Below are 16,535 nucleotides of genomic sequence, written 5' to 3' on the forward strand. Positions count from 1 at the left end.
GCCCAGGACCAGATGGCTTCACAGCTGAATTCTACCAAAAATTTAGAGAAGAGCTAACACCTATCTTACTCAAACTCTTCCAGAAAATTGCAGAAGGAAAACTTCCAAACTCATTCTATGAGGCCACCATCACCCTAATTCCAAAACCAGACAAAGATGCCACAAAAAAACAAAACTACAGGCCAATATCACTGATGAACATAGATGCAAAAATCCTTAACAAAATTCTAGCAAACAGAATCCAACAACATATTAAAAAAATCATACATCATGACCAACTGGGCTTTATCCCAGAATGCAAGGACTCTTCAATATCTGCAAATCAATCAATGTAATACACCACATTAACAAATATGAAGATAAAACCATCATGATTATCTCAAATAGATGCAGCAGAGAAGCCTTTGACCAAATTCAAACACCCATTCATGATAAAACTCTCCAAAAAGCAGGAATAGAAGGAACATACCTCAACATAATAAAAGCTATATATGACAAACCCACAGCAAGCATCACCCTCAATGGTGAAAAATTGAAAGCATTTCCCCTGAAATCAGGAACAAGACAAGGGTGCCCACTGCTCACCACTACTATTCAACATAGTGTTTGGAAGTTTTGGCCACAGCAATCAGAGCAGAAAAAGAAGTAAAAGGAATCCAGATAGGAAAAGAAGAAGTGAAACTCTTGCTGTTTGCAGATGACATGATCCTCTACATAGAAAACCCTAAAGACTCTACCAGAAAATTACTAGAGCTAATCAATGAATATAGTAAAGTTGCAGGATATAAAATTAACACACAGAAATCCCTTGCATTCCTATACACTAACAATGAAAAACAGAAAGAGAAATTAAGGAAACAATACCATTCACCATTGCAACAAAAAGAATAAAATACTTAGGAGTACATCTACCTAAAGAAACAAAAGACCTATACATAGAAAACTATAAAACACTGATGAAAAGAAATCAAAGAGACACAACAGATGGAAGGAGAAACATACCGTTGTTCATTGGATTGGAAGATCAATATTAGTCACAATGGCTTATTCTACCCAAAGCAATCTATATATTCAATGCAATCCCTATCAAGCTACCAATGGTATTTTTCACAGAACTAGAACAAATAATTTCACAATTTGTATGGAAATACAAAAAACCTCGAATAGCCAAAGTAATCTTGAGAAAGAAGAATGGAACTGGAGGAATCAACCTGCCTGACTTCAGACTCTACCACAAAGCCACAGTCATCAAGACAGTATGGTACTGGCACAAAGACAGAAATATAGATCAATGGAACAGAATAGAAAGCCCAGAGATAAATCCACGAACCTATGGACACCTTATCTTTGACAAAGGAGGCAAGGATATACAATGGAAAAAAGGCAACCTCTTTAACAAGTGATGCTGGGAAAACTGGTCAACCACTTGTAAAAGAATGAAACTAGAACACTTTCTAACACCATACACAAAAATAAACTCAAAATGGATTAAAGATCTAAATGTAAGACCAGAAACTATAAAACTCCTAGAGGAGAACATAGGCAAAACACTCTCCGACATAAATCACAGCAAGATCCTCTATGACCCACCTCCCAGAATATTGGAAATAAAAGCAAAACTAAACAAATGGGACCTAATGAAACTTAGAAGCTTTTGCACTACAAAGGAAACTATAAGTAAGGTGAAAAGACAGCCCTCAGATTGGGAGAAAATAATAGCAAATGAAGAAACAGACAAAGGATTAATCTCAAAAATATACAAGCAACTCCTGCAGCTCAATTCCAGAAAAATAAATGACCCAATCAAAAAATGGGCCAAAGAACTAAACAGAAATTTCTCCAAAGAAGACATACAGATGGCTAACAAACACATGAAAAGATGCTCAACATCACTCATTATCAGAGAAATGCAAATCAAAACCCCAATGAGGTACCATCTCACACTGGTCAGAATGACTGCTATCCAAAAGTCTACGAGCAATAAATGCTGGAGAGGGTGTGGAGAAAAGGGAACCCTCTTACACTGTTGGTGGGAATGCAAACTAGTACAGCCACTATGGAGAACAGTGTGGAGATTTCTTAAAAAACTGGAATTAGAACTGCCATATGACCCAGCAATCCCACTTCTGGGCATACACACTGAGGAAACCAGATCTGAAAGAGACATGTGCACCCCAATGTTCATCGCAGCACTGTTTATAATAGCCAGGACATGGAAGCAACCTAGATGCCCATCAGCAGATGAATGGATAAGGAAGCTGTGGTACATATACACCATGGAATATTACTCAGCCGTTAAAAAGATTTCATTTGAACCAGTCCTAATGAGATGGATGAAACTGGAGCCCCTTATACAGAGTGAAGTAAGCCAGAAAGATAAAGAACATTACAGCATACTAACACATATATATGGAATTTAGAAAGATGGTAACGATAACCCTATATGCAAAACAGAAAAAGAGACACAGAAATACAGAACAGACTTTTGAACTCTGTGGGAGAAGGTGAGGGTGGGATGTTTCAAAAGAACAGCATGTATGCTATCTATGGTGAAACAGATCACCAGCCCAGGTGGGATGCATGAGACAAGTGCTCCGGCCTGGTGCACTGGGAAGACCCAGAGGAATCGGATGGAGAGGGAGGTGGGAGGGGGGATAGGGATTGGGAATACATGTAAATCCATGGCTGATTCATATCAATGTATGACAAAACCCACTGGAAAAAAATAAATAAATTAAAAAAAAAACAAAAAAAACCTAATATCCTACATTGAATCAAAAAAAAAAAAAAATCAGAGGAAAACACAGACAGAATACTCGGACATAAATCACAGGAATAACTTTTTCAGTCCATCTCGAAGAATAAAGGAAATAAAAACAAAAATGGATAAATGGGAAATTAAACTCAAAGGCTTTTGCACAGCAAAGAAAACCATAAACAAAACAAAAAGACAACCCACAGAATGGGAGAAAATATTTGCAAGCACTGTGACCAAAAAGGGATGTTTCCAAAGTTTACAACCAGCTCATGAAGCCCAATATCAAAAAACTCAAACAACTCAATCAAAAAATAAGTTATGCTTCTCAGTGAGGAATGGTGGGGGCGGGGGGGATAAATTGGGAGTTTGAGATTGACATATATATATACACACTGCCGTATTAAAATAGGTAACCAACAAAGACCTATTGTATAGCACAGGGAATCTGCTCAGTATTTGTAAAAACCTTCATGGGAAAAGAATCTGAGAAAGAATAGATACACAGGTATGTATAACTCAGTCACTTTGCTGAACACATGAAATGTACACAACATTGTTAAGCAACTATACTCCAATATAAAATAAATTTAAATAGTAAATCAGCCTTAATGTTAGAGTATTCACTATTTCTACATGCAAATTTAATAAGATTAATAATTATTCTCATAGTAGGTGGCTGAAAAGCTGAGCAGTGCTTTCACAAGCTTTATAAGACCAGAGGGACAAAAACTGGAGTCAAGGTTGAGACCCTGGTGAACATCCTCCATTTAGGCTGGGACTCCACAAGGCTGTGCCCTAGTAGAAAGTGTTCATTAGAAGTAACCATCCTTGAATAGACTACAAGTTAGCTTCTAATCACCCAAATGATCCCCAAAACCTTCAGTTGCACAAAATGAATTTAAAAGATCCTTGATTCCCGTTGCCTCAAAGAAATTGTCAGAAACAAAACTTAAATTCTTCTTGGAGAAAGTTGGCATCATCCTAGACCTCAATTTATTTTCAGAATTTTTCATGAACAAGTTCCAAATACAAGGATATACAGGTACATGACAACTTGAACAAGTAGCAGAAAGTACAGATAATAGAAACAAACCTAAAGGGACCTAAAATTGGAATTATTAGACACAGACTGTAGAATAACTGTGCTTACTGCTATACACTTCTAGCCTCCAGAATTGTGAGAAAATACATTTTTGTTGTTTAAACCACCCAGTGCATGGTATTTTGTTATGGCAGTCCAAGCCAAGACAGATTTTGGTACCAAGAGTGAAGCTGCTGTAACAATACCTAAATGTGTGGAAGCAACTTTGGAACTAGACAGTGTGTAGAGATGGGAAGATTTTTGAAGTGCATGTTGGGAATATGGATGTTAAGGGCAATTCTGGCGAGGTCTTAGATGGAAATGTGGAATGTGTTACTGGAAATTGGAGGAAGGGCAATCCACATTATAAAGTGGCAAAGAACTTGGTGTTCTAGTGTTTTGTGGAAGATAGAACTTCTAAGCAATGAAACTGGATATTTAGCTGAGAAGATGTCTATGCAAAGTGTTGAAGGAGCAATTTGGCTCCTTCTGACTGCTTTTATGGTAAAATATGAAAGGAGAGAGAGAAACTGGAGAAGGAATTCTTAAGCAAAAAAACACAAGGATTTGTAGATTTGGAAAATTCTCAGCCTAGCCATATTTCAAAAAGTGAGAAAGTCCATTCTGAAAAAGAATTCTAAGGGTGTAGCTGAACAGCTATATAATAAAGAGTCCATGGAATTTTAAGAGTAGGAACACTGCCAGTTTGCAATGAAGGAATGGATACACTATAAAATGAAGGAAGGCTGTCAGACTTGTTGGGTTTGACAGGATTATACAATAGAGCCATTATGCTGCAAATGTGCACCGTTATTTAAGAAGAGCAAAAACTAATACAGAAAGCGATTCAGAGCTTATCAACCACCGCTTCAGTTTCAACAGGTCAGATGGCCTCTGCCCAGAACTGAAGGGCAGGACTGCCTATGGCATCCTACCTGGATCCCCAAAGTGGCCATGGAGATGGGGGACAGCAGAGCTGGAGGGGTGGGGCCACTCCCAGAGCCATGGAGTAATGCTGCCATCCTAGTGGACCTAGAAGGCAGGACATTGCACCAAAGGGAATTAAGCTCAAGCTTTAAGATTCAATAGAATTTGTCTAGCTAGGCCTTGGATTTGCTTGGGACCCATTATTCCTTTTTTCCTTCTGATTCCTCCTTTTTGGAATGGGAATATCTTTCCTATGCCTGTCGCATAATGTATCTGGTTCACAGCTGGAGAGGAATATTGCCTCTGGAAGAATCATACCTTTGAGTCTCACCCATTTCTGATTTAGATGAGAATTTGGATTTCAGACCTTAGAATTGGTGCCTGAATGAGTTAAGACTTTGGGGGCTGTTGAGATGGAACGAATGTATCCTGCATGTGAAAAGAACATGATTTCAGGAGGCTTTGGTGGAATGCAATACGGTGAACTGTGTCCTCCCAAAATTTGTATGTTGAAGCCCTAACCTCCTATATGATGTCATTTGGAAATGAGGACCGCCGTGAGATAGAATTAGATGGGACATAGCAAGACAAAAGCCATCTACAAACCTTGAAGAGAGTTCTCTCCAGAAATTGATCATGCTGGCACCTGATCTTGGACTTCAGCCCTCCAGAACTGTGAGAAAATAAATTTCTAATAACTAAAACAATCTTGAGAAGAATAAAGCTGGAGGTATCATACACCCTGATTTCAAACTATACTACAGGGCTACAGTATCAAAACTGTATAGTACTGGCATAAAAATGGACACATAGATCAATGGAAAAGAACAGAGAGCCCAGTAAATCTACACTTATATGGGCAATTAATCTACAACAAAGGAGGCAAGACTATATAATGGGGAAAACGCAGCTTTTTCAATAAACGGTGTTGGGGAAACAAGACAGCTACACGGAAAAGAAACTGGACTACTTCCTCACACCATGAACAAAAATAAATTTAAGACCTGAAACCATAAAACTTCTAGAAGAAAACATAAGCAGGATGCTCTTTGGCACTGACCTTAATTTTATATATATATAAAAAGAGAGAGAGAGGCGCAAGGGAACCAAAGCAAAAATAAATAAATAGGATCACATCAAACTAAAAATCTTTTCATCAGTTAAAGAAATTACCAACAAAATGAAAAGGCCACATACTGAATGGGCAAAGACATTTGCAAATTTATACATATTTGCCAGACATTTGCAAATTTATAAATATATATTTACATATATATAAGGGGTTAATATCCAATACATATGAAGAACTCACATAACTCAACTTCAAAAAAAAAATAATAGAGGACCTGAGTAGATTTTCCAAAAACGACACACAGATGGCCAGCAGGCACATGAAAAGATCCTCAACATCAATAATCAGAGAAATGCAAATCAAAACCGCAGTGAGATATCACATTATATCTCACATTTGTCAGAATGGCTGTTATCAAAAAGACCACGAATAACAAGTGTTGGAGAGGTTGTAGAGAAAAGAGAATCTCATGCACAGTCAGCAAGAATGTCAATTGGTACAGCCACTATGCAAAACAGTATGGAGATTCCTAAAAAAATTAAAAATAGACAACTGTATGATCCAGCAATTCCATTGCTGGTATTTATCCAAAGAAAATGAAAACAATAATTAGGAAAGGTATGTGTACCCCTATTTTCATAGCAGCATTATTTACAATTGTTAAGATATAGAAGTAACATAAGTACCCATTAGTAAATGAATGAATAAAGATGTGGTAAATACACACAGAGGAATATTACTCATAAGAAAGAAGGAAACTTTGCTATTTGTGACAACATGTATGGAACCAGAGACTATTATGCTAAGTGAAATAAATCATACAGAGAAAGACAAATAATGTCTGATTTCACTTACATATGAAATCTAAAAAACAAAAGGAAACAGAAAATATAACCATATAGAAACAGTGTCATAGCTAGAGAGACAAACAGGTGGTTGCCATGGTTTCCAGAAGGGAAGGGGTGGGTGGGAGAGAGAAATAGGTGAGGGAGATAAGAGGTACAAACTTCTAGCTGCAAAATAAATGAGTCACGGGTATGAAATATACAGTTTGGAGAATATAGTCAATAATTATGTTATATCTTTGCATGGTGACAGATCATAACCAGACTTATCATACTGATCATTTTGACATGTATAAAAAAATAGAATCACTTTGTTGTGTAACTGGAACTAACATAATTTAAGGTCAAGTATACTTTAAAAACAAACTCAGAAAAAGATCAGATTTGTGGTTACCAGAGGTGTAGTAGGAAAAGGGGAAATCGGACAAATGCAATCAAAAGGTATAAACTTTCAGTTATGAGATAAATAAGTACCAGGGATAAAATAAACGTGATAAATGTAATCAACATTGCTGTTTGTTACATATGAAAAATTTTAAGAGAGTAAATACTAAGCGTTCTCACTTAAAAAAGGAAAGAAAAAGAAAATATATTTCTGCTATTTAAGCTACCTAGTTTAAGGTATTTTGTTCTGGCATCCTGAGCTAAGGCACTTAGTATGTTCAAAGAAATGAAAGTCAATATTGAAAATTTTAAGAGAACAAGAAATGACTTAGAAAAACAATATATAGCAGATTTTGAAGAAAGTAGAAATTCTAGAATTTAAAAATAGAGCAGTCAACATGAGAAACTCAAAGAGCAGGATATATACAGCTGAAGAAAAAACTAGCAAAGTAGAAGATCAGAATAATTTATGTAGAAAGGATCAGAGAGCCAAAGAGTTGGAAACTGCAGAAGAGGATAGAGGTAGGATAACTTAATCCTTAGGAAGGGACAAAAGGATAGTAGGCGTGGACTACTGATTCAAGAACTTTGACTTCTAACAAGATATTGTTGGGAAATTATATAAAATATGAATTTTTTGAAACTGATAAAAGTCAATGTTTAGAAGGCTTCTTAACCCCGAGTAGACAAAAAGAAATCTATATCTATATGCATTTTAATATGACTACTGAAAAGAAATCTTAAAAGTGTTGAGAAAGAGAAGATGAATTACCTTCAGAAGAGCAACAGTTATGCTGACAGTTAACTTCTCACCAGAAACAAAAACAGAAAATATTGGGATGATATATTCAGTATGCTTAAATAGTATTAATAAAGTAGAATTGTATACCTTGCAAAAATATTCTTTGAGAATGACAGTAAAAAGACATTTTCAGATAAATGAAATAGAAAATTTGTCACTATGAGATGTTCTTTAAGCAGAAGGAAAATTGGAAAGCTGGAGATAAATGAAGGATTAACATATGGATAAATATGTATTGACTGCATATAACAATAATAATAAACAGCAACAATGGCAGCAACTCAGTTATACAACAATAGCAATATGTAAGTTAGAAAGGGCATAGATGGATTTAATTGTCCTAAGGCACTTGCTTTGTCTAGGAGGATAATAGTATCATCTAACATTATGACTGATAAGGAAACATTTTGTATCCTTTAGGGTAACTCCTAAAGGATACTGAAAACATGTGTGACGTTTAAACCAATAGAAGAAAATGGAATAAACAAAAAACATTCAATACAAAAGGAGGACAGAAAGGAGAGAAAAAGGAAACAGAACCAATAAAAAGCACTGAATAAAATGATAGGTGTTTATCACTGATTTGTCATTAATTACACTAAATGTAGATAGACTAAATGCTCAAAATCAGAATTTGTCAGACTGAATTAAATGCTCAAAATCAGAATTTGTCAGACTGAATTAAAAAAACTCAATTGTATACCTAAAATTTTATGAGATATATATAAAGTCTAAATACTCAGAATGGTTACAAAAAGAGTAAAAGATACCATGAAAACATCATCCACAAGAAAGCTGATGTAACTATGTTAATAACAAATGAGGTTTTAAGCCAGAAAGCACTTATTAGAGCAAAAGAAGAACACTTCAGGTTTAATTCACTGAGAAGGCAAAGTGATTCACAATTTTAATATATCTAGTAACATGGCTTTTTTGGAGGAGGCCAAACTACAGGGAGGGAGCACAGTCCCACCCATAGCAGAAAACTGGATTAAAGGTTTACTGAGAGTGGCCTTGCCCACCAGAGTAAGACCCAGTTTTCCAGCCAGACCCTCCCATCAGGAAGCTTCTGTAAGCCTCTTATCCTCATCTGTCAGAGGGCAGGCAGAATGAAAACCACAATCACAGAAAATTAACCAAACTAATCACATGGATCACAGCCTTGTCTAACTCAATGAAACTATAAGCTATGCTGTGTAGGGCCACCCAAGACAGACGGGCCATGGTGGAGAGTTCTGACAAAATGTGGTCCACTGGAGAAGGGAATGGCAAACCACGTCAGCATTCTTGCCCTGAGAACCCCATGAACAGTATGAAAAGGCAAAAAGATAGGACATTGAAAAATGAACTCCCCAGGTCAGTAGTTCTCAATATGCTACTGGAGAAGAGCCGAGAAATAGCTCCAGAAGGAATGAAGCGGCTGAGCCAAAGCGGAAACAGCGCCCAGCTGTGGATGTGTCTGGTGGTGGAAGCGAAGTCCGATGCTGTAAAGAGCAATACTGCGCAGGAACCCAGAATGTTAGCCATGGATCAAGGTAAGTTGGAAGTAATCAAACAGGAGATGGAAAGAGTAAACATCGACATTTTAGGAATCAGTGAACTAAAATGGACGGGAATGTGAGGATTTAATTCAAATGACTGTTACATCTACTACTGTAGGCAAGAATCCCTTAAAAGAAACGGAATAGCCCTCATAGTCAACAAAAGAGTCCAAAATGCAATACTTGGGTGTAATCACAAAAACAACAGAATGATCTCTGTTCATTTCCAGGGCAAACCATTCATTATCACAGTAATCCAAGTCTATGCCCCAACCACTAATGCTGAAGAAGCTGAAGTTGAATGGTTCTATGAAGATCTAAAAAAAAAAAAAAAACAATGTTGGAGAGGATGTGGAGAACCTAGAAAGCATATTAAAAAGCAGAGACATCACTTTGCCAACAAAGGTCCATCTGGTCAAAGCTATGGTTTTTCTAGTAGTCATGTATGGATGTGAAGGCTGAGTGCTGAAGAATTAATGCTTTTAAGTGTGGTGTTGGAGAAGACTCTTGAGAATCCCTTGGACTGCAAGGAGATCAAACCAGTCAATCCTAAAAGAAATCAACCCTGAATATTCATTGGAAGGACTGATGCTGAAGTTGAAGCTCCAATACTTTGGCCACCTGATGCAAAGAGCTGACTCACTGGAAAAGACCCTGATACTGGGAAAGATTGAAGGTGGGAAGAGAAGGGGACAACAGGATGAGATGATTCAATGGTATCACCGACTCAGTGGACATGAGTTTGAGTAGGCTCCAGGAGATGGTGAACAAGAAAGCTTGGTGTGCTACAGTGCACTGGGTCACAAAGAGTCACATGACTGAACGACTGAACAACAACATGATTCTAGGAAATGTTAATCTGTATCAGGGACTGATACACTGAGCAGAGGAAAAAAAACATTAAAAAATGGAAGATTTGAGATACATAGTTAAGAAACTTAAATGGGCATTTTAGAATACTATACCCAACAACTCCAGGATGCATATTATTTTTAAGCACGCATAGAACATTTGCAAAAACTGATTATATACTGTGTCATAAAACAAGTATCAACCATTTCAAAGAGTTGAAATCATGCCCATGTGTCCTCTGATAAAAAAAGGCAATGAAACTAGAAACCAATGACAAGATAATTGTAATATGTTTGGAAATTAAGAAATGCAAATGTAAATAATCAGTTCAAAGGAAGTATAACAGAAACTAGAAAATATTTTGAGCTGAAAAATGACAAAAATGCTATGTAAATATCCAGTTTGTGAAATGCTGCTTATGTGATGCTTAGAAGGAAATTTGTAGGCTTAAAGGCGTTTATTAGAACAGAAAAGATGAAAATAAGATTAAGTATCCTTTTTTAGAAGTTAGAAAAAGAAATTAGATGCAAAAAAAGTAAAAGGAAGGAAATTAAATTAACAGAAAATAGACATCTTCTGATGCTGGGAAGGATATAGTAGGTACCTGCAACAATTAGAAAAAATAATTGATATATTTTAAGTGTCATTTTTAAAAGACAGGGAAGAACTGTGGAAATAAAGGGGACTCAATGAACTAAAGGGTAGATAGGAAAGAGTTCTTCCTAAGTGATCTGTGATCACTGGCCATTTTTTTCCCCCTTGGGGCATTGGTAATGTCTAGGCATAAGACTTTACTAGGGGAAACAGAAACCAGCAAGGCTTTTAAAGAGTCTATGGTGGGGGCGGGGGGAGTATGGACTGGAATCTAGAGAAGCCCCAAATGTAAGGCCGATTTTCCCCCAGAGCTTTAGGGTTTTGGTAGACAACTCTTTTACTAATGGAAAAAAGTTTGAATCTATCATGTGTTATTTACCTAGCTGTGTTAATGTGATCCTCACACAGTCTTGAGGATTTAATCATTGTTAATTCCATGTTCCATGATTTTTTCTTTGGTCAGAAATAGCAGAATATCTTAAATTGCCCTATGACTTTGATGTTCGATGGCTTAGCAATGGTAACACTGTAGTGTGATTTTTTTGAACTCAAAACAAGATTGAGATTTTTCTAAGTAAGAAAGCTACCCTCAACCACTATCATGGAATAGTGAGTGACTTTGGAATCAGCTTTTGCTGCAGACTTGGTAGTATTTTTTTTTATGAATCCAACCTAAAATTACAAAGTAACACAGAGCTTATATGCAGAATTTATACTATGGTAAAGTCATTTCAGTGGCAACTAACATTGTCTGAATCACAAATAATGGTAAGCTACTTTATATACTTCCCTTGCTGCCAAAGCTAAAAAAATAAGGTCTCTATTCCCATGCATATTTGCAGTGAATGTATTTTCTGAACTTAAACTATAATTCCAGAAACACTTTTTGAACCTTGAAACAAGTGCAAAGGAAATTTCCATATATCAAAGTTATTTAAGTGTGTATAATGGAAGCATTATAACCTTCAATGGGAAGTGATTAATCTACATTGTAATGACATGCTAAAAGGCATTAAATATCGAGAGAAGAAGCTATTGAAATTCTATAAGTGCCTTCCAGGCAATAAATATGCACAATTAAAAGTATATGCTTGGGGCTTCCCTGGTGGCTCAGTGATAAGGAGTCTGCTTGCTAATGGAGACAGAGTTCAATCTCTGATCCAGGAAGATAAAGCTCATACACAATTACTGAGCCTGGGAGCCAAAACTGCTGAGCCCACATGCCACAACTACTGAAGCCTGCACGCTCTAGAGTCTGTTCTCCACAACAGAAGCCATGGTAATGAGAAACCCACACACCAAAAGTAGAGTATCCGTTGCTCTCTGAAACTAGAGAAAAGCCCACATAGTAGTGAAGACCCAGCACAGTCAAAAATAAATAAAAATTATTTTTTTTAAAAAAGCATATGTTTATGGCTTGAGATCAGAATTGCCAGCACCTGTCTGTGAAAGACTTTTCTGAAATTGAAATACAGTTGATTTACGCACTGTGTTAGTTTCAAGTGTACAGCAAAAGGATTTGGCTTTAAAATTGTTTTCCGTTATATGTTATTGCAAGCTACTGAATGTAGTTCCCTGGCTACACAGCAAATCCTTGTTGTTTATTTATATATGGTAGTGTGTGTCTATTAATCACACGTTCCTAATTAATCCCTCCTTTGCCCTTTTCCTCTTTGGTTAAGTTTCTTTCCTATGTCTGTGAGTCTATTTCTGTTTTGTAAATAAGTTCATTTGTACTGTTTATTAGATTCCACATATAAGTGATATATATTTGTCTAAAAAACATTTTCAAAACTGAAATAGGGGAAAGTCTCATTGCACATCACCAGTAACAGATGATCATCTGCAGTCAGTTTTAATATCTGAACCCCAATTAATCAAAATGGTGTTCCCTAAATAAGAGTTTCATTCTTTTCTTCAGGAGACTTGTATTGCAAAAAAAACCCTGTAGTCAATTATTATTACTACCTTTTGAGTTTTGTCAATGAGTTTGTTTTCTTTCTTGTTATTTTAGTACCTACATAATATGCGCACTTTTGTATTTTGGCTCATAAAGTCTAAAATATTTACTGTCAGGCCCTTTGAAGAAAAAGTCTGTTAATTCCTATTCTACAGCAGATAAAAAGAATGAAGAACTAAATATAAACACATGGATGAATCTCAAAAATATAATAAGAATTGAAAAAAGCCAAATTAAGAGAAATCTACAGTATGAGACTCTATCAAGATCAACATCAGCACTAAACTACTGTATTGCAGAATAGTGATTATTTTTAGAGGACAGGGAGAGGGTTGTGATTGGGACTCAGTGGGAGCTTATGGGATTTATTGACCTGGGTGATACCTACAGAGATTAGTAATACACATTTATTCATTAAGTTGCACATTGATTTTTTTTATACTTTCCTTTATGTATCATATTCTATGGTTAAAAGTTAGAAATATCTATGTATATATACAAACATGTACATAGATGTATTATGCCTGCAAATACACAGAATAATCCTGGAAAGATCAACAAGATCTTGGTAAGCAACTATAACTGGGCATGTAAACTGAGGACTGGAGGTCAGACTGAAGGGAAAGAGGCTTACTTTCCTCACGTTTCTGTCCTTTTGTAGTCTCAATTTTTTTTACAATGTGTATGTATTAATTTTTCAGTTATAACCCAGTTAATGTAAAGTTTCTTTAAGTGCTAGAATTTAGAAACTGAGACCCTGTGAGTTAGGAAATGTTTGGATCATGGGGCCCAAAAGCAGCAGAACTGAGCTATGTCTGGACTCTGTAATTGTATCACAGTAATTTTTCGGATGTGTGTTTCTAGAAAGATGACATAATCATAAACATCTGTGTGTTTGTTTTTTTTTTTTAACAGACTATGATCTTTTAAAGAGAAGCTGTACAAATCATCATAGAGAATTCCAGTTGTCTGCCCTTCTTCCAAGATGTGCAGCTCTTGGGGCTTGTCAGTGTGTGATGCATGAGGAAACAGATTTCTTTTCTTTAAACTCCCAAGGATTTAACGTGATTTTCAGTAATAACAATCAAATGAAGGAGCTTTATTCTCTCTGGTATTTCCTAGATGCTCTACCTAAAGAGAAAATTTTCTCATGTCTCATTTCAACATTTCGTTCACTACAAAGATATACTGGCTTGTTGAGTCAAATATAAATCAGTAAAAAAAAATGTTACTGAATATTTCTTAAGTGGTTTTGGTTTGCTGTTCAGAGTGTATTGGCATTATCTGTTAAGGTTGAAAATATGCAATCCCATGACCCAGCATTTCACTGTCCAGTAGAAATGCAGAGTATGTGCACTAACAGGTGTGACAAGACTGCCGTAGCAGTTCTATTTATGCTGGCTCAGAACTGGAAATCCAAACATTTGTCTACAGAGAAACAGAAAAATAAGCCCTAGTCTATCCATGCGATGTCATGTCAAGTTACCATTGAGCTTTAACTCTGAGAAGTGTATTCATGAAACACCCATGGAGAGGGTGCTGCTGGAGAACTATCTGCCCATCCCACATGCTGACAAGAGTCGGGGTTAAATGGATCTCTCCTCATTTAAAGATCAGAAAATAGGAAAAATAATAAATAACCAAAAGCGTCAACAAAAAAATCAACATGGGACTCATGTAAAGAACTTACAAAAGAAAGTGTATGTTATGTGAACACAGAATAAAAAGCCTATCTTAGAAAATATCTTACTATGGAAACAAGAAAAGCTTCAGACTATCTGTTTGGTGTTTTTAACAGGATGCAAAAAGAAATGGCCCCTTAGAAAACTGAAGCAAGCATTAATAAGAACAGAGGTTAGCCCTGAATGACCAGTCCTACAAGCAACTAGAATTCTTAAAGAAGAAACCAAAACAGAAACAATCAAAGTTATAATAAAAATTTTTCTCAGCTGAAAAAAATACATGATCATACAAACCTGAAAGAGTTTTACCTTATCCGAGGAAAACTATGACTGGGGCAACATTTTAATTTTTTTGTTTTGTTTGCCTTGAGGATCACTGATCAACAGAAAAGTAGTGTACAATTAAGCGGCAATTGAATTTTATTTTGTTCCTTTAAAAATGCTAACCCTGTGTCTTTCCTGGTGGTCCAGTGGCTAAGACTCCACACTCCCAATGCAGGGGGCCTGAGTTCAATTCCTGGTCAGGGAACTAGATCCCACATGGTGAAACTAAAAGGTTCACATGCCACGATGAAAGATTCCACGTGTCACAACTAAGATCTGGTGCAGCCAAATAAAAAAAAAAATTTTAATGCTGACATTAACTAGGTAAAGGTATTATTCACTTTTGAAATGAAAAATCAGGAAGACAAAATGAGAAGACATGAGTTGGATGATGGGAGAGAACATGGGAGGAAGAATGTGGTACCGCAGGGAACATGAGACTTTCCATAAAGAGCCAGTAGACTTTGCAGGGAAGATGGTCTCTGTTGCAACTACTCAACTCTGCCATTTTAGGACAAAAAAGGGTAACAAATGAATGAACACTGCTGTATTCCAAAAATAAGCTTTTTATACAAAAACTGGCAGGCCAGATTTGGTTCCTGAGCCATAGTTTGCCCACCCTTGCTATGCCACAGTGAACTATAAAATCAATGCCTACTTTAATAAAGGATTTAAGCAGCTTATAATAAAGAACATAAAATGAAACTTACAATAGAATATTTTCTAAAAAATCTTTATCCTTATATTATCTTCTAAACTAAGCTTTGTGTTTAGACAAGAAAAAAACCTATAAGATATTACAAATCCTCATTAGCTAATTGAAATTTACTAAGAAAGGAAAGCTTTTTCCTGATACTGGCAACTCTGTTTTTAATGACTTGAGTGGAAACACCCCACCTTAGTCTTTGCTCTTGGAAACAAAATATCCTGAGTGATGAGCAAACCTTGTGTTTAAAGCGCTGTGAATGGAATATTACTCAGCCATTAAAAATAATTCATTTGAATCAGTTCTTATGAGATGGATGGAGCTCATTATACAGAGTGAAGTAAGCCAGAAAGATAAACACCAATACAGTATACTAACGCATATATATGGAATTTAAAAAGATGGTAACGATAACCCTATATGCAAAACAGATAAAGAGACACAGATGTACAGAACAGATTTTTAGACTCTATGGGAGAAGGCGAGGGTGAGATATTCTGAGAGAACAGCATTGAAACAAGTATACTATCAAGGGTGAAACAGATCACCAGCCCAGGTTGGATGCATGAGACAGGTACTCAGGGCTGGTGCACTGGGAAGACCCAGAGGGATGGGATGGGGAGGGAGGCGGGAGGGGGGATTGGGATGGGGAACACATGTAAATCCATGGCTGATTCATGTCAATGTATGGCAAAAACCACTACAATATTGTAAAGTAATTAGCCTCCGACTAATAAAAATAAATGGAAAAAAAATTAGAATTAAAAAAAAAAAAATCATGGGATCATGACAGCTGGAGCCATGAAGTAGGTTAGGGCTGCCACACTAGTACAGTAAGTAGTGATGTACAATCACAACAAACCAATTTCTGAGATAGGAAATGGTTTTTGCATGGAAGCACAATTAGTTACAGCGAATCCGTGTGCTTCTTGACAAAGGCATTGCCTCTCTCCAAAATGCTTAAAAATAGACAAGGTACAGTCCAAGAAAGAAGTTTGTAGTGTGAG

At 36.3% G+C, this 16,535-nt stretch overlaps 1 protein-coding gene across 6 annotated transcripts in view; it reads left to right on the forward strand.

Moving 5' to 3' along the window:
- Nucleotides 1-15,804, forward strand: part of CFAP91 (cilia and flagella associated protein 91) — a 102,743-nt gene extending 86,939 nt beyond the window's left edge. For 2 of the 6 annotated variants that reach the window (XM_043475002.1, XM_043475003.1), the window contains one exon: nt 13,732-15,802. The gene's annotated coding sequence lies outside the window, so the exon portion shown is untranslated. Of the gene's footprint in view, nt 1-13,731 lie in introns of all 6 variants that reach the window. The other 4 variants (XM_043474998.1, XM_043475001.1, XR_006270563.1 and 1 more) reach the window with 3 other exon arrangements.
- Nucleotides 15,805-16,535: the final 731 nt, after the last annotated feature.

This window comes from Cervus canadensis, chromosome 7 (assembly GCF_019320065.1).
Source record: "Cervus canadensis isolate Bull #8, Minnesota chromosome 7, ASM1932006v1, whole genome shotgun sequence".
Classification (NCBI taxonomy): domain Eukaryota; kingdom Metazoa; phylum Chordata; class Mammalia; order Artiodactyla; family Cervidae; genus Cervus; species Cervus canadensis.